Source organism: Callorhinchus milii, unplaced genomic scaffold (assembly GCF_018977255.1).
Source record: "Callorhinchus milii isolate IMCB2004 unplaced genomic scaffold, IMCB_Cmil_1.0 Scaffold23, whole genome shotgun sequence".
Taxonomy (NCBI): domain Eukaryota; kingdom Metazoa; phylum Chordata; class Chondrichthyes; order Chimaeriformes; family Callorhinchidae; genus Callorhinchus; species Callorhinchus milii.
In genome coordinates this window covers 4,206,563-4,229,042 of record NW_024704764.1, presented here as the reverse complement: position 1 = coordinate 4,229,042, position 22,480 = coordinate 4,206,563, and the positions used below count along the sequence as shown (strand labels likewise).

The 22,480-nt window shown below is 43.1% G+C and overlaps 1 protein-coding gene across 8 annotated transcripts in view; it reads right to left on the bottom strand.

Annotated features, from left to right (window-relative positions):
- raraa (retinoic acid receptor, alpha a) overlaps window positions 1-22,480 on the bottom strand; it is a 377,347-nt gene that overhangs the window by 160,425 nt on the left and 194,442 nt on the right. The window contains exon 1 of one of the 8 annotated variants that reach the window (XM_042343424.1): window positions 7,335-7,598. The exons of the other annotated variants lie outside the window; for them this stretch is intronic. The gene's annotated coding sequence lies outside the window, so the exon portion shown is untranslated. Of the gene's footprint in view, window positions 1-7,334; window positions 7,599-22,480 lie in introns of those variants that run through there. 8 annotated transcript variants of the gene reach the window in all.

The following is a 22,480-nucleotide window of genomic DNA, read 5'->3' as shown; positions in this document are numbered from 1 at the left end:
CACCCACGCATGAAGAGAATTAGTTTACAAAGATGCTGATGTGAATTCTCAGCAGTATATAACATCACAGCTCTTAATTTCACTGCTGCACGGTTACATTTGGTGAGCATCAAATAAGTGTGCGACCATCACCATTTGTTGGGTCTGGAGTGGTTCTGCAGTACGAGTTATAAAGGCTCCGATCAATTCTGCCAATTTAGCTTAGTAAGCCGCTTTAAGAGATTTATTTTATGGAAAAGGCATTCTATAAATGTTAGTTGTTATAATACATGTTGAAATTTCCCATATTTCTCACAGCTGCCTTCATTCTGCCTGGTTTACTGGGATTGGAGTCTGTCCTGAATCAAAAAGCTAAAACACAAGAGGTTTCTGTTAAAAGCACAACCCTAAGTGCAACTGAGTGGGACAGTAAGTCAGCAAGTGGCTTTGCTGGACTGGGGAACACATTTAAGGCTATGATTAGGAATGATGAGGCAGTCAGTCAGAGTAACGTGGAGTCCTGTAGCTCAGTGGTTAGAGCACTCGCTTTGCAAGTGAGAGACCTGAGTTCAATTCCAGGCAGAGGGCGAAACCTTGGGCAAGTTTCCTTACTCCACACAGAGCCTAATAATAATCCCTCCAAAACCAAAAACAATAATAAATTGGTCATTTTCAATCCATGACTGTTTGTGAGACACTGCTGTGCGCAATTGGCTGCTGTGTTCGCCCACAAATATACAGTCAATTCACTTTACAGTGTTCTGTGATGGGCTTTGGGACGTCCTCCCGACGTGAAAAGCGCTATAATAAATGCAAGGATTATTATTATTATTATTATTATTATTATTAACGTGGAGTCAACTAATCAATTAGTAGTTTAGTGGCACAAAGGGCCCCAGAAACTCTGAGTTATGGAGGCGGAAAACAGGCTTCCTGATCCTACCGGAAAACCTGGATGGATGTGTCAGGAGAGAACATAATAGGACTTGACTGTGAGCACCATTTGGCCCACTCTATCTATATCATAGAATCATAGAATTATACAGCACAGAAGGAGGCCATTCGGCCCATCGTGTCTGTGCCGGCTCTTTAAAGAGAGCTTCCAATTCAATCCCACTCCCCCGCTCTCCCCATAGGCCTGAAAACTTGTCCTCCCCAAATAATTTCCTTTTCAATTATGCTTAGGGTCACCTCTCCCCACTCCCCCGGCTTGGAGTCAGGCTCCACCACTGGTAAGTGCTCCGAGACGCTACCCTGTGCGGAGGGCGCTACATACGTGCAAATTGTTGCTGTTGTCTCACTCGCTCTCCATTTAAAGCTCCTGAACTCAGAAATACTCCCGACATTCACTGTAAGGGCTCAGTGATGAAGATTGGGCATTTGAATGAGGGAGTGAAGGGCTGTTAGCACCATGGAGTCAGCATCAGCAGAAGCTCGAGGGAAGATAAGGAATTATTTAAGAATATATTTTTAAAGGACATTGCTCTTTACTATAGCTATTGTATGAAAAATGTCTCATGGTAAAATTGAGGGGTGGGGGTGGCCAAACTACTTTAGCCAGTGGTTCTGCTGTTCCCATCAATGTGTTTATTGAAGCATTTCATTAAAGCAACATTAAGCTTTGGCGATGGAAATTAAAATTTAAAAAAATACAAAATGAAAATATCCTTCATGGGACATCAAAGAGACAACGGCAAATTAGTGGTAACTTGTATTAATGGGGAACATGACGTCAGGAAGTATTTTCACAGAACCTCCCTACAAACAATGTCAACCCTATTATAGCGCCACAGCCTGGGAACCAGTGTTACAATTATAACAATAATCCTTGCATTTGATATAGCGCCTTTGAGATGTCTCAAAGCGCTTCATACAATATACTGTAAAGTGAATTGAGTGTACATTTTGTGGGCAAAATGCGGCAGCCAATTGAGCACAGCAGCGTCCCACAAACAGTCGTGGATTGAAGTGACAAATTTTTTTTTTTTTTTTGAAGGAATTATTACCCCCGATCCGCCAATTGACTAACAACAGGTTCCTACTTATTGCCAGGTAAGGCGTGTGGAGTAAAGAAACCGGCCCAACATTTCGCCCTGTCGGGAATCAAACCCAAGTCTCTTGCTTGTGAAGCGAGTTCTCTAACCACTGAGCTACAGGACCGCACAGCCATATAAGGAGGTGCCCTAAAAGACGTCCGCTGGTTAGAGCTTGCGAGGTCTTCACGCTGGCACAGCCCTGCCCTCTGACTACTGGCCCATCGAGGGAGCCCAGCTCAAAAGCAAATTGAAAATGGAACATCAGCTGGGACAATAAACAAAGTAAAGAAAAAACAATAGTGCAGTTAGAGACAGCTGACACATACACAACTGACAAGAGGACAAAGGTGCTCAGTTAGTGGGTCGCTAGCATGTACTGTAGGTGAAGACAGACAACTTGCTCTCAACAGGACCTGCTGCTTTGCAAATGAATAAGAAAACAATCGTTACATAGAGCAAACACATCTGGAAGTAGGAGTATGTCTTAGTTTAGTTATCAATTCATCACAAGGAGACCAGGCGAGAAAAATTATGAATATTGTGATTCAAAACCCAAAACAATTCATTCACAAATGTGACAATTTAGACAATTGTCTTACCTACTTCTTTCTAGAATATAATAATGAAATGAAGGGGTTAGTAGTTGGCTGTGTTGAGGCTGTAGAGGGTCAATCACTCCAACACTTTTCACAACAAAGTTCACACAAGTTTTTATATAATTTTTATATACAGTTTTATATAAGCGCTCTGAGACGCCGTCTGGCCTGGAGGGCACTATATAAATCCAAGTTGTTGTCTTATAATTGTTTTGCTTGTAACCAAAACAATATCGAGTGACGAGAGCTGCTTTGCCTTCAAAAGCTGAATTGACGTTTGAAGTTCAATAATCAAATAGGGAATGCGAGCACAAAACCTGTCCAGGAAAAGGGCTTGATTGTGAGGGCAACAAAATGGGAGACAACACCACCATAATGGCTGGTCTGTGAAGAAAGAGAGTCTGAGGGTAAGTTTAAGAGAAAAAAAGAGTGAAAGAGAGAGAAAAGCAACTTGAGACAAAAAAAAAGCTGCCTGTGACAGACTGTGGGGTTTTGAAGAAAGCTTATTGCGAATTCATCTTTTGAAAGATAATTAATCTGGTAATAATTTTGCTGTTAATTTTAGTTTACATTGCTGTGCTCCCTGTCACTTTTCATTCCATGCTTACGCTCACCTACAAAATAAAGTCACTGCACTTTAGTCTATCCCATGAAGCACCTGCTTCCAAAATAAAATGTGCTGAACTGTTAATATTATTATTATGAAAATCCCATTGACAAAGATCAAGGATGAGAACTCCATTGTCTTTTCCAAATTTTCTCCCAGAACACAACGGCTTCATTGGAATGAATTCTATCTTCCTTAGAAAGCTGAAGGGTTAAGTTTTGAAAGGAAAACCTCGAAGAATTCTCATGATCTCCCCTGAGCAGAGACCTGGCAATTCAGTCTGTAGCCGGTAGCTTGAGCTCCTCTTCAAAGTGAATTGATAACCTGAACCTTGTCACTAACAACTGAAACTCCATGTGGCCAGCTGAGAATCTTTTCATTGCCTCAAATCAATCCAAACAGAGTACAGAAAGGAAAAATAAATCAATAGATAGCTATTAAAAAAGATGTAAACAGCTCACTGTAAAATCACCCGCCTCATTCAACTAGACCCAAGTTACAACTGACACAGATTTGTGGTGAAGCGTTTCAATTGACTTCTTGCAAGTTGGAAGTGTGTGTTAGTTTCACAAGGTCGAATTTCAGCATCCTTACGCTTTGAAGTAGCACAGTTGCCTGTTGAGTGAGGCACGGTACAAACTACAGCCTCTCTCACCGCCAGGTTCCTTGGTTTTTCACAATTAAGCGGCTGCTTTGCAAATGAGCACGTTTGAGGGAAAGTCTCACATGGTCCAAGCTTCACTTCACTGAGGTGCAGCATATGGTGTATCCTCCTCACCCCCAGCTTCACCTGATGTGAACGTTCCTATTTCAGCAACTGTTTCAGAATAAATTCTTGGAGGTACTATTGTTTGATTTTGTCAATTTTCATCCCTTTAATCCACTGAAGTGCTGACTGGTGCTGGGGTTTGGTGCAACAGCCTCTGTGGTTTCTCTCAACAACTGGTCACTCAATGTGTGATCACTGAGTGTCGCTGGGCTATTCAAATGTGAATGAATCAGATCCGATGTTACCCCCACATAATGGAATAACCAACCAACACTCAGAGGCAAGGCTCGCACGTGAATTATGATCACTTGGACAACGGCCTGGGTAACTAAATACCAGTAAATACCAGTCAAACAGCTTCAAAAGGCAGAGGAACAAACTGGCAGAGATTTCATCTTTTAAAACACTCAAAATTTGCAGCATGTAAAAACACAATCCAAATGTTAATTAGTTGGTGCCATTTAATGTATTAAATAATAGCTTGTAAAAATGTGCTGAAAGCTAGGGTTTCTGTCTGGGCCAACCATGTACTGAGAGGATTGGCAAACACTTGCTTTTCAGCAGCTTTTGAGAGGTCTTAACGTAGTTTTGTTTGTGAAATGTTCCACTGACTGAGACATATTGGTATATTATCCAAACTTCTCAACAGACAAAGAGTAGGTGAGATTTTGAATATGCGACGCTAAATGGTTGAGAGTTATGAAAATACAGTGAATGGAGTATGGAAAGTCTGGCAGGAACACACTGATTGCTGTCTGAATGTATGGACAAGCACAGCGTTACATTTGATCATTAATCTTGACACTGCCCACTCAGAAACATCAACCAGGCGTTGACTGACAGACAGGACACCCCCTCAGGCACAGCCAGCGCACTATGGCCTAGTCAGTCAGCAGAATTTCTTATTTTGTTTAGCAAATGGATAATTGAAAGCATATTCATTTGAAGTAACATTAGTAATGGCAAATCACTCATCTCTTTACGACAAAGAAACAAAACCAATACTCAGCATCCCTAGCCAGCACCTTAATAATGGCACTTTATGAAAGTCAGTTGACATGATACTTGAAAGCATAATACTCCAAGCTTTAACTCCAAAGCTTACTTGATTACCAACAACTGCTTGTTGGTGAAATTTTTAATCAAACACCTAACATAGTAACAGATAACCAATGTAAACTGTGGTGAAGGCATGGAGAGTGTCTTTACAAAACACTCCATGTGCTGTTTAACCTGTGAAGGGCTTGCATTTCCCAAAGTCAGACTCTTGTCAGGTACTCAGACAAATAACAAAGAACCACCCAGGCCCGATGCTGCTACAAACTCAGTGCATCGGTCTGGCTCAGTTAGTAGCTCTCTCACCTCTATTATATAATAACAATCCTTACATTTGATATAGCACCTTATCATGTTTTTGAGATGTCTCAAAGCGCTTCACACAATATACTGTAAAGTGAATTAACTGTATATTTTGTGGACAAAATGTGACAGCCAATTGTGCACAGCAGTGTCCCACAAACGGTCGTGGATTGAGTGACCAATTGTTTTTTTTAAAAAGGAATTGTTATCCCCGGAAACGCGATCTGCCAATCGACTAACAACTGGTTTCCTCCTTACTGCTAGATAAACAGAGGCGTGTGGAGTAAGGAAAGTGTCCACATTTCACCCTACCGGGAATCGAACCCAGGTATCTGCTTGCGAGGCGAGTGCTCTAAACACTGAGCTACAGGACTCCACTGTTGTGGGTTCTGAAGAGACATGAGTTTGGAACTGGATGGCTGAGGCACTACTTCAACCTGACACACACCTGGAGAAGTAAAGAAAGAAGGTGCCATCTTTACAATGCTTTCTCTGTTCAAACATCTCAAAGAGCTTTACAGCAATGAGTGCCAAGTATAATAATAATAATCCTTGCATTTGATATAGCGCTTTTCATGTCGGGAGGATGTCCCAAAGCGCTTCACAGAACACACTGTAAAGTGAATTGACTGTATATTTGTGGGCGAACGCGGCAGCCAATTGCGCACAGCAATGTCCCACAAACAGTCGTAGATTAAAAGTGACCAATTTATTATTGTTTTTGGTTTTGGAGGGATTATTATTAGGCTCTGTGTGGAGTAAGGAAACTTGCCCAAGGTTTCGCCCTCTGCCTGGAATTGAACTCAGGTCTCTCACTTGCAAAGTGAGTGCTCTAACCACTGAGCTACAGGACTCCACATAGTAACTGTTTTTGCAGATAAGCATGATAGACATTTGTACCAGCAAGGAACCTCCCACCTCCCACAAATCGTCAATTGTATCTGGAGTTTGTTGCCCTGGACATCAGGAAAAACTTCCTTGTTTTGAATAGTGATGTGGTGAAGAATGGGCTGACAGTATCTTGATATAAAATCATATTGGAAGGACAGCATGTCTTGACAATTGGCAAACCCCAGTAACTGTCTACCATAGACTGAAGTTAATGGAAGTGCCCATTTCTAGTGCAAAAGCAAACACGGCTCAACACCAGTAGAGAATTGTTTTTTTGGTTCCACAACAACAAGATTACATTTATATAGCGCCTTTCACGTCCGGAAGACGTCCCAAGGCGCTGATTGTTAGACGGCATAGTATCTCAATTGACAAGGAAACCCAATTGTAAAGTTATGTATAACAATTATTTACAATCCTCGCAAAAACCCTGATTAGTGAGGCCCAAGTTAGACTTGCATTTCTCCCTCGTTTGCAACTTTCAGCTTAATAAGAGCAGCAATGTCTCAGGCAAGACCATGGTAATGTGACAAAGGCATTCTATATACACTGCAGGGGAACTCAACAGCACAGTCCTCACTCAATACATTGACACAACAAACAGTGCCATACCCTGCAATTCTTTACAACACAAAATGTCACAGTGCAACAATGCCCCAGTGAGCAACATCACCATCACAGACATGTCAGTACTGTATATAATTAATCTCTCCTCAAGTCCACACTGAGTACAGTGGCATATGAAAACACAGTCCCACTTGTTATGTAGAATGAATACATGGCAGGCAACTTTTATTAAAACGTATCTTACTATCTATCGCTTGCTTCAATTTTAAACATTCCTGTTCGCTACTGCAATTGTCTCAATTATAGCACGTTATTCTGCAACCCAGACGTGCCGAGTTAACAAAAACAGTTTACAAAATACTTCCTCAATTTTTAATCAACAGTGGGAGGAAGGCAACTGTTTAAAAATGGATAAAGCAGAAAAAAATCTATTCCTGGAAGTCAAAAGCATGAATCTGGATATTATTTAATAGCACTGTAGCTCCAAACTAATTTTATCTTTTAAGTCCTGCTGAAGGTTATATATTTACCAGTGACTGCCAGCAACATTAAGGATTTCCTGTCCTTTGCCTGATTATCCCCTTCCCAGGCGGCTTTCCTGGCGTGTGAAGGCATTCAGACCCGTCGCCCCTCCTTGCATGCTGTTCCCTGGGCATGTTCCTGTCTGCTCGCTCAATCCCTCAACTCGCTTCCCATTTCTACGCGTTTGACAAATATTTTGATGAATGCCAAGCAGGTCCCCAGCCGGTGATTAATGATATTGGCTAAATCCACCCTAAACTCCCAGAGCCCATCCCCTGAGTACATCTTTGCTGTTGTAACTCAGGGCCAGGAGCTGGGAGGATGAGGCGTGGTGGGCTGTACTTTCGAACTCTTCCAGACAAGAGGTTTTTTTCTACAACTTTAGACAAATCGCTCCATACAAAAGCCCCGCTTTCCGCTTGTTTTGTGAAAACAAGTACAAAGGGTTCAGAGTGCCATTAGGTGAGTGTGTGGACTTGGAGCAATCCCTCCACTGACAGGAAGAAGAGTAATAAAGCTGTCTGTAACGGGTGAACGGATTCAAAGCTTCCTGCAACAATACAGTGTAAACTGCAGTTGCCTGTCCACTTTGCAGGAAAACAAATACCATCTTCAGACATGAAAGCCAGCCACTGCACAGAGAGGCTGTCACTGGGTCTTAAAGCCGAACTTAATGTTAAGCATCTTGTGAGTGCAGAGAGGAGGGAGGGAGAAGGCAACCGTTTATAGTAACAGCTGTGGAGTAACAGTAACCTAGTTACTGGGGAGGATCAGTAACTAGGAGAGTCTGTGTTTCCTGTTGTCCACGTTACTTAGAAATAACTTGAAGGAAAGTACTTTTATTTCTTAGCTAATTTCCTCTCCCTCTGTTCCTTTCCTTGAAAACTATCCTCCCTCCCACTGACCCCCAACTAGGGTATGCTCCCCCCAGCACAGCCTGGGGTCACCAGTTTGAGCACCACTCAATCCGCAACAGGCTCTGAGAAGAAATTAGCCCCAGATTTCACCATGTGACACAGGTACTAAACTGTGGCCTGACATTGTATTGTTTTACGGCCCAATTCAATGTGAGAAAGGGAAACCTGAATGGGCTTCCTGTTTCACATTGTGGTCCTCCCGAGACACAGCCACAGAAACAATGCAGAATCCTGGGTCAACGTGGAATCCACACCATCCGAGACACTAACTGGTCTAAGTCAAGGGTTAGTGATTCCAAGGGTGGCTGTGATTCAGTTTGGATCAGAACAGTAGGATAAATGCAAAAAAAAACAAGCACAAAAAGTTAAACCATTTACTAGCGAGCCCAGTCTAGTGTACTATTTACTGCCACAGAGCACATTGTGTCTCTACAGATCTGTATTATTTCTGCCCTTAAGAATGAATCCAACTGTGGGCAGCTTTCTGAATGGTAGCAGCTTTATGAGCATACATTTTTCTTTAAAAACAAACACTCTGCCATGTCAATCATTGCAACGGGGGGGGGGGGGGGGGGGGGGGGAAGAGGCTTGAGAACACTCTTATCAATGGATTCAATTAGCAACTGGTTATGTTTGTGCTGAGACAGACTGGACAAACAGGCTGGGGCAGGAGGTAAGACATGCCCATCACCCTGATTTATTCTCACTCCTCCTGCTGATTGTGGACCAAACATTTGAGGGTAAACCGTGTTGACCAAGAATTAATCAAACTAATTGAGTCATTTGATCCTTGATGGTAGAGAAAGGTATCAGACCAAGTCACAGTGCAAAGTCTTCCAAAGTTGCATAAAGATACTCTGCAGGGTCTGTGCAATGATGGGGTCTGGGCTGCTCTGTCTCCAAGGATCTCAGCTGATGTTTGTCAGGTCAGGGTATCGAAGGATATGGAGCATTGGCTCAGGTGCTGACCGTGAGTGGTGAGATCATGACAGTACATGTGCCCTCGTTAAATATGGCTAAACATCAGGTGCACGTGAAGGAGTACGTCCCACATTCAGACTCATCTATATTCATAGGAACAGGAGTGAGGCATTCAGCCCCTCACGCCTGTTCACCATTGTAGTATATTGTGGTTGATCTGTACTTTTGCCCCAGTCCCTTGATACCCTGACATAACAAACATCTATTGCCCTCAGTCTAGAAATTTTGAATTGATCCAACATCCACAGCCTTTTTTTGGGGGGGGGGGTTCCAGAATTCCATTACCATTTGTGTGAAAAAGTGCTTCCTGATTTCACACCTCAATGGCTTAGCTCTAATTTTAAGATTAAACCCCACTTTTCTGGATTCCAGAGCAAATTGTTTTTCTGTATCTAACGTTTTGAATCCCTTTATCATTTTAAACACCTCAATTAGATCAACCCTCAACCTGCTAAACTCTAGGGAATACAAACCTGGTATCATTCTGGTGAATCTGCACTGCACACACTCCAGGGCTTGAGATGTGGGACCCAAAACTGACAGCAGTCTCCAGATGGGGTCTGACCAAGGCTCTATATAATTGAAGCACCATTTCCTCGCCTTTGTATTCCAGCCCCTTAAGATAAAGGCCAACATTCCATCATCAGCCTTTGTAATTACTTTCTATACCTGCCTGTGAACTAGTTTTTAGTGATTGATTTGTGGCCTGGTCACTCCAATCCCTTTGCACCTCCACAGTTCTTAACTTCTCAACATTAACAAAATATTCTGATTTGTCTTTCTTGGATCCATAAGTGGACAACCTCACAATTCAGATAAGATCAGTTCATTACAGCAAGACTGTAATGAACCTGACTGTTAAGTCAGAGAACCACTACCATCCATAAAATCCAAATCACTCAAAACCCTGCCGCCCGCATTCTCACCCGCACCAAACTCCGCTCCCTGACCACCCCAGTCCTGGCCAGACTGCACTGCCTGTCCCAGAGAGGATCGATTTCAAGATCCTCACCCTTGTATTCAAGTCCCTCCACTCCTCTGCACCCCCCGACCTTTCTGACCTCCTCTCTCCTCAAAACAGTCCCCGTTGCCTCCATTCCTCCGCGGAGGTCTGGCCTCCTCCTCATCCCCTGAGTCCTCTGCTCCACCCTCGGCGGCCGTGCCTTCAACCACTATGCCCCGAGGCTCTGGAACTGCAGTCCTCACTCCCTTCGTCTCGCTCCCACCCTTCCCATTTTCAGGTCTCTGCTGAAGACCTTTCTTTTCGCCCGCGCCTTTGGTCACCTTCCCCCCTCTCCCCCCCCTCCCCTGGCCCCTCCCCTGGCTCCTCCCCTTCCCCCGGCTCTGTCCCGGGATCTGTGACTGTAAAGCGCTGTAAAGCGAAGGTGGTGGATAGTGGAGTGTGAGCAGGTCTGACAGGTAGAAAAGTGCCAGTCCATGAAGAGATTTGAAAGTGAGAGCAAGGATCCTGAAATGGTTCTGTTCTGCATTAGGGAGCCAGTGGAGCCTAGCGAGAACTGGGATGCCAAGTCTGCTACGGGTCAGAATATGGGCGGCAGAGTTCTGGACCTTGATTTTAGTGTAACTGGGGAGACCCGATGAGGAGAAGGAGCAGAAATCAAAACCACACAAGCAAATGATGAACAAAGAAAACCTCTGCCCTGCGCTAACATCAGCTAACTCAACACAGACCACAGCAATCTGATGAAACTCTCCTTGCTGCCATGTACACCCAGATCCACATCAGATTAACCCAGAGACAAGGAGGAAGCTCAGTGATCAATTAAGCACACATCTTTGCTATATTTCAACACAATCAATAATGTGGTTAAAATTCATAGAATCAAAATAGAAAAAAATCCTACAAACTCCTGATAGGAGTGCAATTTGTGTTGACAAGCTTGCTATTGTTGAGCTCTCTATTGGTGTGGTTTTTATCAAAGCATGGTTCCTATAAAGTGCACATTAAACTCTTAATTTGAATAATAATTTAAATCCACGACTGTTCGTGGGACAATGCTGCGTGCAATTGGCTGCTGCGTTTCGCCCAAAAAACATAGTTAATTCACTTTACAGTAGATTCTGTGAAGCACTTTAAGATGTCTCAAAGACATAAGGCGCTATATCGAATGTAAAACATGTTTTTATTATTATAAAATCTTTCAAAGCACATCATATCTTTAGAGCAGCTGATGAAGAGGCAGCCCTTCATAATCTGGATTTTCTCTCTGGATTTTACAGCAGCAAAACATCCTGCAGCACGTCCTAGTTTGGTCTCCCATTTGTCATCTTAAAGATGTGGGAGATGCCAGCTGTGCAGCAACTGCGACATATAGATTACTATAGGGAGAGAGAGGGAGAGAGAACGAGAGAGCTATTATACTGCTTTGGGCTGTTGTGAACAATTCCATTTCTATTTCCTGTAATGAGCGCAAAGGTTTGGTAATGTAGATGGGCAGTGTGCTTAAAGCATTAAAGCTGTACCACTTTGTGCAAAACCTCAACTGCCTGACCTAAACTCCCCAACATATATTTGCATTTCGCCCACAAAATATACAATCAATTCACTTTACAGTAATTTCTGTGAAGCGCTTTGAGACGTCTCAAAGTCGAGATAAGACACTATATTAAATGCAAGGATTATTATTCTTACTAACTAAAGCATAAGTAAAGCCAAGTATTGCAGTACGAGAGCATTTGTACGTAACAAGTCAATACCAGATATTCTTTATTATTTAGATATGGCTTTATCGATAGAGCCATAACGTATAAAAGCAAGGAAGTAATGCTAATTGCTGATTAGGCCTCAGCTGGAGTATTGTGTCCAATTCTGGGCATCACACTGAGGGAGGATGTCAGGGCCTTGGAGAGGGTGCAGAGGAGATTTACAAGAATGATAGCAGGGATGAGGGATTACAGTTATGTGGAGGAACTAGAGAGGCTGGGATTATTCTCCTTAGAGTAGAGAAGGTTGAGGGCAGATTTAATAGAAGTATTTAAAATGATGAGAGGTTTTGATAGAGTAGGTAGGAAGAAACTGTTTACTCCGACGGGTGGGTCAGTAACCAGAGGCCACAGATTTAAAATAATTTACAAAAGAACCAGAGGGGAGAAGGAGAATTTATTTTCACCCTGAGAGCTGTTACGGCCTCGAATGCACTGCCTGAAAGTGGGATGGAAGCAGATTTGATAGTAGCTTTCAAAAGGGAATTGAATAGGTACTTAAAACAGAAAAATATGCAGTGTTGTGGGGTAAGATGGTGGAACGGAATATACAAGTTTCATGCAGGAGGCTGAGCCAGTGAGGAACCAAACTGTTTGCCTTTCTCTCCACCCTGGTCAGTGTCCTCTGTTGTCTCCATGAATAGCTTTGGGATGTTCCTATTAAGTATATGCTGTTTTGAATATTAGTTTGCACCACATCATTGTGAATATCTCCATTTCCCAAACCAGCTACCCTTATAGAGATCTTTTGCAGGCCAATTGCTAACACTAACAGTTAGCAGTCTGACGGTTTACAATGGGATATCCCATTATAAAACACAATGAAAACATCACTAGTGTCAGCAATAGACCCAATAGTAGGTAAGATTGTCAATGCACTGACAATTTGCCAAATAGTGGGCAGTTGTGTGCCTACCGTCCATGCCATGACCCGCTCTGCCTTACCCCACCTCCGCAATATCGCCCGGCTCCGCCACTGTCTCACACCACAGGCCACCGAGACCCTCATAAACACATTCATAACATCCAGACTCGACTATGCAAACTCCCTGGTTGTTGGCCTCTCTAACTCCTCCCTCCATAGGCTGTAGATCATCCAGAACCAACTCAGCAGCCAGGCTCCGTGACCCTATCATCCCCATCCTCGCCCAACTCCACTGGCTTCCCATCACACAGAGGATACAGTTCAAAATCCTGGTCCTCCATTGCCTTGCTCCCCCCTATCTCTGCGACCTCCTAACCCTCTACCATCCTGCCCGTTCCCTCCACTGGCTCCAGCCTGCTTCATGTACCCCGCCTCGCCCGCCCCACCATTGGCGGGCGGGCTTTCAGCCACTCTGCCCCCACCCTCTGGAACTCCATTCCACAGTTCCTCCGCCTCGCCCCTCCCTTGCCTCCTTCAAAACCCATATCAAGACCCTCCTCTTCGAGCGTGCTTTCAATCTCCCTGCTCCCCCCCTGCCCTTCAGCCCCCCCAATCCCGACCCTCAGGCTCGAATCCGAAACACTGACTGTCCAACACCTTGGGTCATCCTTCCAACGTGAAAGGCGCTTACAAATATAATTTTGTTGTTGGTATTGTCCGCTAGAAGCTGATGAGACGCCCCAATCAATTCATTTTATATGAAGTAAATCATTACTGACGCCCAGAGTCCAGAAAACATTATAGTGAAGTTATCGCACTCCTCCAATACTCTTAGAGGCTGTTCCTCCCTGTTCATTTTTCATGGGGTACATCACATTTTGCCTTAAAATTCTGCTGACTGTCAATAGCACTCAATCATTTTCCTCCAAGCAGAACATCATGAATCTCCTGAATACACAGCGGGGGGGAGAGGGGGAGTCTCAAATATTCTGCTTCTCACTCACACACTGAGAAAGCCTCAGTCTCAACAATAGTTTCCTATTATATTGGCTGGAGATATTCTGTATCTGCCCCTTTTGGGGTTGAGATCCATTTGCAGTTGAGAAATGCATGTTGTGTGACACTGAGTGCTGTTGGGTAATGTCCTGTCCATTGTGCAATGGAAAATGTTCCCATACAATGAGATCTCATTCTGACTTGGCATCAGGGGAAGTACGTATCAGAGCCAAGTGGCCTTCCCACAAGAAGGAAGTGAAAAAAGTCACCAAAGGCTCTTGCCGAAACTGGTACCACTTCTCCTCGAGGCTGTTTAAACAGCAGCAACCTCTCAGTTAAGAAATAGAAAGTCACGGAGATGGATCAAAGCAAAATACAGATAAAGAAAGTTAGTGAACTCAACTGTCCCAAACATCCAATTACTAACATCTCAGCTCAGATGAATAATGGCAGATGGGCACAACAACAGCGGGCAGCTGGCATCCATCCACAGGATGTAACAAAGTACAGATACCACTTTCCAGAGAGGAGGGGAGAGGACTGGGGACAACAAAACCCAATAGTCTTGGTTTATGGTTCCATGTGAACCAACAACACAAATCGATCAACGACAGTAGAAACTGGTTTGCGCTCACCTCAGTAATCCAGCCACCTACCTCCCAATCACATTTTCGCAGTCTCTTTCATTGTCAACGTTAAAAGCCAGGCTGTCTGTCTGCTTCAGTAAACCCGGCTCCTCACTATTCAGGATAACAGTCATTGATTGCAGCCACTATAGTGCCCTCCTCCGCTTCAAATATGGTACAAACACCCCAGGCATGAACATACAGGCACCAGCCACGCACATACAGGCACCAGCCACGCACATACAGGCACCAGCCACGCACATACAGGCACCAGCCACGCACATACAGGCACCAGCCACGCACAAGTTCTTTCCTTCTCAATCTTTTCAGTTCCAGGGAATAGCAGCCAAGTTTACTTTTTATCCTAGACATCATTCTGGTGAACCATGCTTTTTGGCTCCCTTGTCACCTTAGTTAGTCAGTTTGCTTGAATTAAAGTGTTCCATATAATGTAAACAAGCTTGAAAAGAGATGAATAGACTGATATGGAATATGTCAGATCTGATGTGAAACTAAAATTGGAAAATTCAATTACATTTAAGACAATACATTACAAAATAGTTTACATATTCTGTTTTTTGCAATATATACATATATTATAGAATACCTACTGGATCAATCTTTAGAGAATGCAATAAGAAGCAATCACTATAAAATGATATTTGATGATGTAATTACAAAGTGTTTAGGTGCGAGTCCACTGTACAAAAATGCCATCTATCACTGTCACTGTTAGGTCTCCCTGCATTCAGGAAATGCAGCTGATTTTACAGAGCTCAAGGGAAATGTGGAACAAAATACATTCAAAGTATTCGGATCGCCAATACTCCAAACAGAATGTCTTTCACAAGGAAATACAGTACAACAAAAATCTACTTCAGATGCCATCCTTAAAAGCCAGGATTATCAATATGCGTTTGTTATCCAACAACATTTGTATAACACACTACACATGGTAACGTCTGAATGCTGATCAGGGAGGTAAAAGAGGGATCTAATCCTGTGGCATTCTTTGTCTCTTGGAGTGCTAGTATATTAATAGGATGGGGAAGCATTTGGGACTAGTGTAAAATAATAATAATAATCAGAATCCTTGCATTTGATATGTGTGGTTTTGTGGTTTTAAACTTATAATAATCTTTGTGCATTATTATGTCTTTGAGACGTCTCAAAGCGCTTCACAGAATATACTGTAAAGTGAATATACTGTATATGTTGGCGAAACATGGCAGCCAATTACGCACAGTAGCGTCCCACAAAAAGTTGTGGATTCAGTGATCAAATCATTATTATTTTTTTTGAAGGGATTATTACCCCCAGAAAAGCGATCTGCTAAATCGACTAACAACTGGGTTCCTACTTACTGCTCGGTAAACAGAGGCGTGTGGAGTAAGGAAACTTGCTCAACATTTCACCCTGCCCAGGAATTGAACATGGGTCCTCTTGCTTGTGAGGCGAGTTAAAAAACAAAAAGAGGCAGAAATAGCATGAAATGAAAAACGTAAATGATAAAAAGTTTAGTGAAAAGTTAACTTCTTACAGTATGGATCTTATGTCTCTGCCTTTGTGAATGAGGTGCATGTCATTTAAAAATATATAGCTTATTTTCTGGAAACCCAGACAGCCATGTACCTTAAACAGAAACTGCCTCTCATCCAGTTGATTGCGGACTTCAGTCCTGACCCCTGGTGAGTGCCGCTCACATTCATCTGACACTGTCTGAACTGTTTGAGATAAAGTGATCTGATGGATAAAGGCAACAATCTTAACAAACTCGAGGTTAGACCCCAGTCTGGGCTGAGTCAGCTGATCTGAGGCGGGCACAACAATTGCCTTCAGGCTATGGGGGGATAGACCAAGGGAAATCAAGACTCCTGCTGGAAAGTGATTGTGTTTAGACATTGGCTGGAACTGGCTGAAGTTAGCCAGTCCTCCCCCCACAGTACCTTGGGGGGAAAAGTGTATAAGGCATCATCGGGAAAAATTTGGCAATTCAAACTTCTCACAAAAATATTTTATCCCCGTTAAAGTTCTGTACTTCTTATTGTTTTCCCTCCTCTCCGAGAAACTGTGATGGTGATCATTGGAGGCTGGTCACCCTCTGTTACATCACTTAAGTGTCAGTGTTCATGTGTAAACCTAGAGATTGCTGGCAAGTTATTTGGTCCATGTGAGCATCGGGATAAGTCTGATTGTATCCTTACTTGCTGTCCACACACACTTCCCACCACAGATCACTTACAGAGATCAGGAGACAAAACCTCAACCCAGTTTTTTCTTCAGCAGTCTGGAGTGCTGAGTGTTATTGTGATACTCCAACTTTGGCCCGGTAACTGAGCACAGAGCAGCGATCAAACCCTGTGGGAACTTTCCTGTTGTACTGGGCAGTGTCTTCACCAACTGAGGTCAGAGAATAACCAGAATACACAGCCTAGCACGAAATAACTTTAAAAATAACATACAAGTAAATTTAGCAGGAATCCTTCCAGACAGAGGGAGAAATGGATGAGTAAACAATTCTTGGAACTGCTAAGCAGAGTGAGCGTTGGAGTACTGCCGAGCAGTAACGGCTAATATGAATCTGACCCACATGTTCCAGTCAGATAGCGACTCCCCTAGATATTACACTCTAGCCTTCAAAGATAGAACTAATGCATGTGGAGTTCTTGGCAATGAAGCCTCAAAAGACAGGATTTCAGTGATAGTTAGTGAGGTTGGCTAGTGCTTAGCTGAGCTATGATTGGAAGGTCCAGTGTTCATTTCCATGTAACACTCAGTGCGCTTGGAGGTTGAACCTTCAAACATTAAGCAAGGAAACATACAATCAGGTCCACTTCGATACTCAATATTGTTTCAAAGCGATTCAATCTTGTTCTGTTCACCAACCATGAAGCTACTTGTATGAATATTTGCATAAAAGAAAGAAATTGTATTTTACAGAGCCATAACATCAAAATGTCTCAAACTGCTTCACAGTAATTATTCCCAGGTTTGGCGGCTTCTCTCTTTAGGTGAAACACACTAACAGTGCTATATGGGCACGAACAAAATTGGGAAAATACAGGGCAATCCCCATTATGAGGAGTCTAGGGTCTAAACAGTTAGACACTGCATTAAAACAGGTCCCAAGTCATTCTGCACAGGAATGTACCACATCGCCAGCACGCACAAGTCCACAGCAAACTCGGTCTCTAGCGAGACTTGTCACAGTTTTACCAAACTCAAAACCTTGTCTGGAGAGGGTGCTTTGATGATTTTGCTAATGGCAGGCTGACGACACGGGCTGCCGAACAGGATGAAATGTGCCACAGTACAATGTTGCATCTCAAACTGCTAAAATCTGCTCCAACATTCAGCCTTCCGCAGTGAAGCATGTCCACAATGTCGTCAATTCCTCTACATCTAAATGAAACATAGGTTTTACCCAATGGACTAAACCTCCTCAAGGCTTGAGCAGGGTATATGAGCCGGTCGATTCAATTTTGTAACTACAGGCCTGCCAAGCTTTGAAATCTATGCAGACCCTCATTTTAAATCAGGACAAACAAGCAACAAGACTGTGGTTGAAGCTACTTCTTTAGAGTTTTAGCCCACAGCTTTCTTGTATTTCCTCTTTCTCAAACCACTAACTGGGTGTCCATCCAATTCTGCCTTTTGAAATCTTTTCGTTAATCATTTCCATTTTGATTATTATCCAAGTGTCATTTTCAAAGGAACCCTGACCCCAATTGGAATATACAAATTAAAAAGAGAGTGAGCCAGACAGTGGGGAGTATAAACGCTTTCAAATGGATGGTGATAGCCTCACCAATCCTGGAATCATTTACGTCTGCGATAGGTCCCTGCTGTACTGTGCAGAACTAACTGATGTAGTAACCAGCTGTGCAAGGGATTAACCTATTTTTCCTCCATAAACATACCTGTCACTGTTAATGTGATTCTATCTCCGCTGTGCACTGCGCCTTGAATATATTTCTCTTCTCTTTTGAGGCTAAGCCCCACACAATTTATCTTGTCCCCTATGAGGTGCTGGCTATTAGCTCGGGTCATTGGTGTTGTAATTTATGTATCGTAAAGCAAGACACCCCCAAGAGATGGGAAATACCTTGTCAAGTTGTTTGATGGTAGGAGATGTCATCTCGGATGACTATAATGATTACAAGTGCCCGGTTCTTGTTTGCATTTACACAAAATATATGTATTTAATACAACCGCTGTGGAGATATCATTCAGAGCAATCCAGGCATTTTTGCGAGACATGAAAAATACCCAGTGCCAACGATTTGCCTTGCGGGTGAAAAATACATCAACGGCAGAAGTCAGAGAAAGCTGGCAAAGTCCACCAACACCGCACAGGCCACTCTCTGCTCTTCCCTTTGCCTTCTGCTACAGCTGAGCCACTCCAGCAACAAAATAGCCCACAAAAACCGCACAGCCCAGGTTACACAAACCTGGAGCTGCAAGAGTTGCCAATAAATACACGAATACATTTTGCATTTGATGTAGGTCGAAGATTTCAAAACAAATTACTGTCAAAGTGCAGCGATCATTTCTGAGGCAACTGCAGAGGCCAGTTTGTGTACAGCGATGTCCCACAAGCAGCCACAAGGTGAATAACAAATTTATCTGAAGGATTGTCGGTCAGGTCAAACCTCCCACTACATAAAGTTAAAACAACAATGAGGCCCTAACATGTGGTTTAAATTTAGTACAATTTAGTAATGGATCAATTCGAACGAGTCCCAATGTGCTGCTGCAAGTTGACCTTCATGAAGCTAGGCTGAACATTCGATATTCGGTCAGACACAGTAAAACACTGCTCTCCTGCCAACAGACATCAGCTGCAGAAATCTGTAAGCTGGAAACTGAGTGTGTCATTCGATTCATACATGTTGGCTTTAAGAATCATATAGATTACTACGTTTACTGACATTATTTAAACTGACGATAGATACATTTATCTATAGTCCTGTAGCTCAGTGGTTGGAGCACTCGCCACGCAAGCGTGGGCTTGATTCCCGGGCCGGGTGAAACGTTGGACAAGTTTCTTATTCCATACACAAATGCCTCTGTTTACCTAGTCGTAAGTAGGAACCCGGTTGTTAGACAAAAAATGGACTGCTTTAATTCCTTCAAAAAAAAATAAGAAATTGGTCACTCAATCCACGACTGTTTGTGGGACACTGCTGTGCGCAACTTGCTGCTACGTTTCACCCACAAAATATACAGTCAGTTCACTTTACCGTATATCCTGTGAAGTGCTTTGAGACGTCGCGAAGACATGATAAGGCGCTGTATCAAATGCAAGGATTATTATTCTTATTATTTAAAAGGAAGCTAGACTTTTACATGACAGAGCTGACAACAGAAGAGTATAGGAGGGAGTAAGGAGCACATGGAGACTCATGTGGAGTGGAAAACATCAGCACAGACTGGATGGACCAAATGGCCCATTTCGTATAATCTACGTAAATATTTGAACCCAATTTTCAGGAAAGTTATAAACTGAGCGGGGTCTATTTTGCACTGGTTACTTAAGCTTTCTAACACCAATACACATCATATTCCAGTTTCAAGCTTTCTTTCAAATCCATCACACAAAGGATACAATTCAAGATCCTGGTCCTCACCTTCAAAGCCCTCCATGGCCTTGCTCCCCCCCTACCTCCTACCATCCTTCCCGCTCCATCCGCTCAGCGGACTCCGGCCTGCTTCACGTGCCCCGCCTCGTCCGCCTCACCATTGGTGGGCAGACCTTCAGCCACTGGAATTCCATCCCGCAGTCCCTCTACCTCGTCCCCTCCCTTTCCTCCTTCAAGACCCATCTGAAGACCCTCCTCTTCGACTGTGTCTTCAATCTCCCTGTCCCCCCCCGCCCTCCATCCTCTTCGATCCTGACCCCCAGCTCGGGTCCGAAACACCGACTGCTGCTTGGGACATCCTCCCGACGTGAAAGGTGCTTTACAAATGTAATGTTATTATTGTTGTTCCAAGAATATAAGAGATCCTCTGCTCATTCAGAGAGGCTCCTTTATATCAAATGCAAGGATTATTATCTCTCTACATCATGACCAACCACAGTAATACGTCCACTCTAGACTGGACTACAGACAGCCATGCGTAAATGTCAATAATTGCGATAGATGAACAGAAATGCTGTTAAAATTAAATAGACATGAATCATTGCAATATGCTATATGGTGATTACAATGATTCACGTCTACTTAACTTTAAGAACAATTATTTCTTCAGTTCTTCACCATACAGAGTGACCCTATTCCAGTTTGCTTATAAACGAGGCCTGCGTTAGACACAAATGTGTTTACTTCTGGCCCAGATCAGCCAGCTTCCTTGAATTAGGAGTTAAGAAAAAATATTTCCAGACAGTTGCAGTCTGCAAATGTAGTATGTTTTTTTAATATGACATTTGACCAAACCACACACATTAATATGATCATATTATACACAGGATAATGAAGTCCTGGGAAAGGTTTCCCATTGAAAAGTCACTCCTGTTGCTTGTTTTTTCTTCCAGTAAATCTCCCTCTTCCTATACATGACCCAAAGCCACAGCAACATCACAGGGGCCAAGAACAGCAAGACTATTACAAGATGCATATTCAAGCCGACTTCTCACCAAAGCCTAGGGCACCGAGGCCAATAATAGAGCCTCTCCTGAGATCAGGTAACTCTGCACAGAACAAGAATGAAACCCTCCACAGGAAACAGTGGATTTACACTCTGCACCATCAAAACCCAGATATGGTTTATTCACTGTGCGAGAGCAATGACCTTCTCACAGTAGCCCAAATCACCCATGAATTCCTATGTTTGTTATAGGATAGTTTAACATAACAAAAAATCCAAATTCTGACTGGTGTAAGTAAGAACCTGCAGCAAAACAACTAACTAAAACACTGGCTTCCAATTCAGCCTAACAGGCAGTATCAGTGCCCTCCGGAAAGTGATGAGAGGCACAGGTTTCTTAACTACCTTAACATTTAGCTCATCACAGTGTCAGCATCCTCTCTAAAGTGACAGAGATTGCCACGGGCCCTTTAAAAACCTGTAATAAAATACAGTTGTTCCAATTGAACATCACTGCCTTAAACCTCAGCTCCTTCACACAATGTCAGCACCCTCTGGAAACTGATCGGTCAGCCACAGGCTCTTTAAAGACCTTCAGTAAAATAGCTATATCTATGCTACCAGCTTCACACACAGTGCCTGTGACCTAGATACAATGCTTCAATCAAAGAGCTCTTTATAAAAACTGTGGTAATTGATTCACTGAGCATAGTGAGCACAGAACCAATTTTTGAAATTGTATTTTATATTAACTAATCAAAATGTGCAGCGTAATACGCAACGCGAAACCAACAGCAGCTTAACATAGCACATCGATTATCCTTTGTTTTATTTCCTGTAATCCTCAAAACAAAACTCATTAGACTCCGGTACTGTTCAAATGATAGCCTGGAACTTCAGACAATATTTCACTGCCACCTTCACTTTGCTGTCTGTAAAGTGCTCAACATTTCCACTAAGTACATGGCAAGAAGATTGTACACCAACAGGAATCTTTTTCAATAAGCTCCAGACGATAATAATAATAATAATCCCTGCATTTGATACAGCGTCTTATAGACGTCTTAAAGCGATTCATAGAATATTTTGTAAAGTGGTTGACTGTATTTTGTGGGTGAAACGTGGCAGCCAATTGCACACATCAATGTCCCGCTAACAGTAAGCTCCTTGCTGGTGCTCACACCTTCAGTGGAGCAGCTGAGAGTCGTGACCAAGTGAAGGCCGATTGGGTTCAGTTGCATGGCTGGGATCAGCAGTGGAGGTCATGCCTCTGACCACGACATCAAACTGCATAACCAAAGTCTTGTGTTAAAGCCACAAGTGACAGAGAAAGCCGTGGGACATTTAAAAGCCTGTAATAAGATACAGTTGTTCCAAGTGTACATCAATGCCTTAAACTTCAGCTCCTCACACAATGTCGGCGTTCTCTGGAAACTGATAGGACAACCACAGGCTCT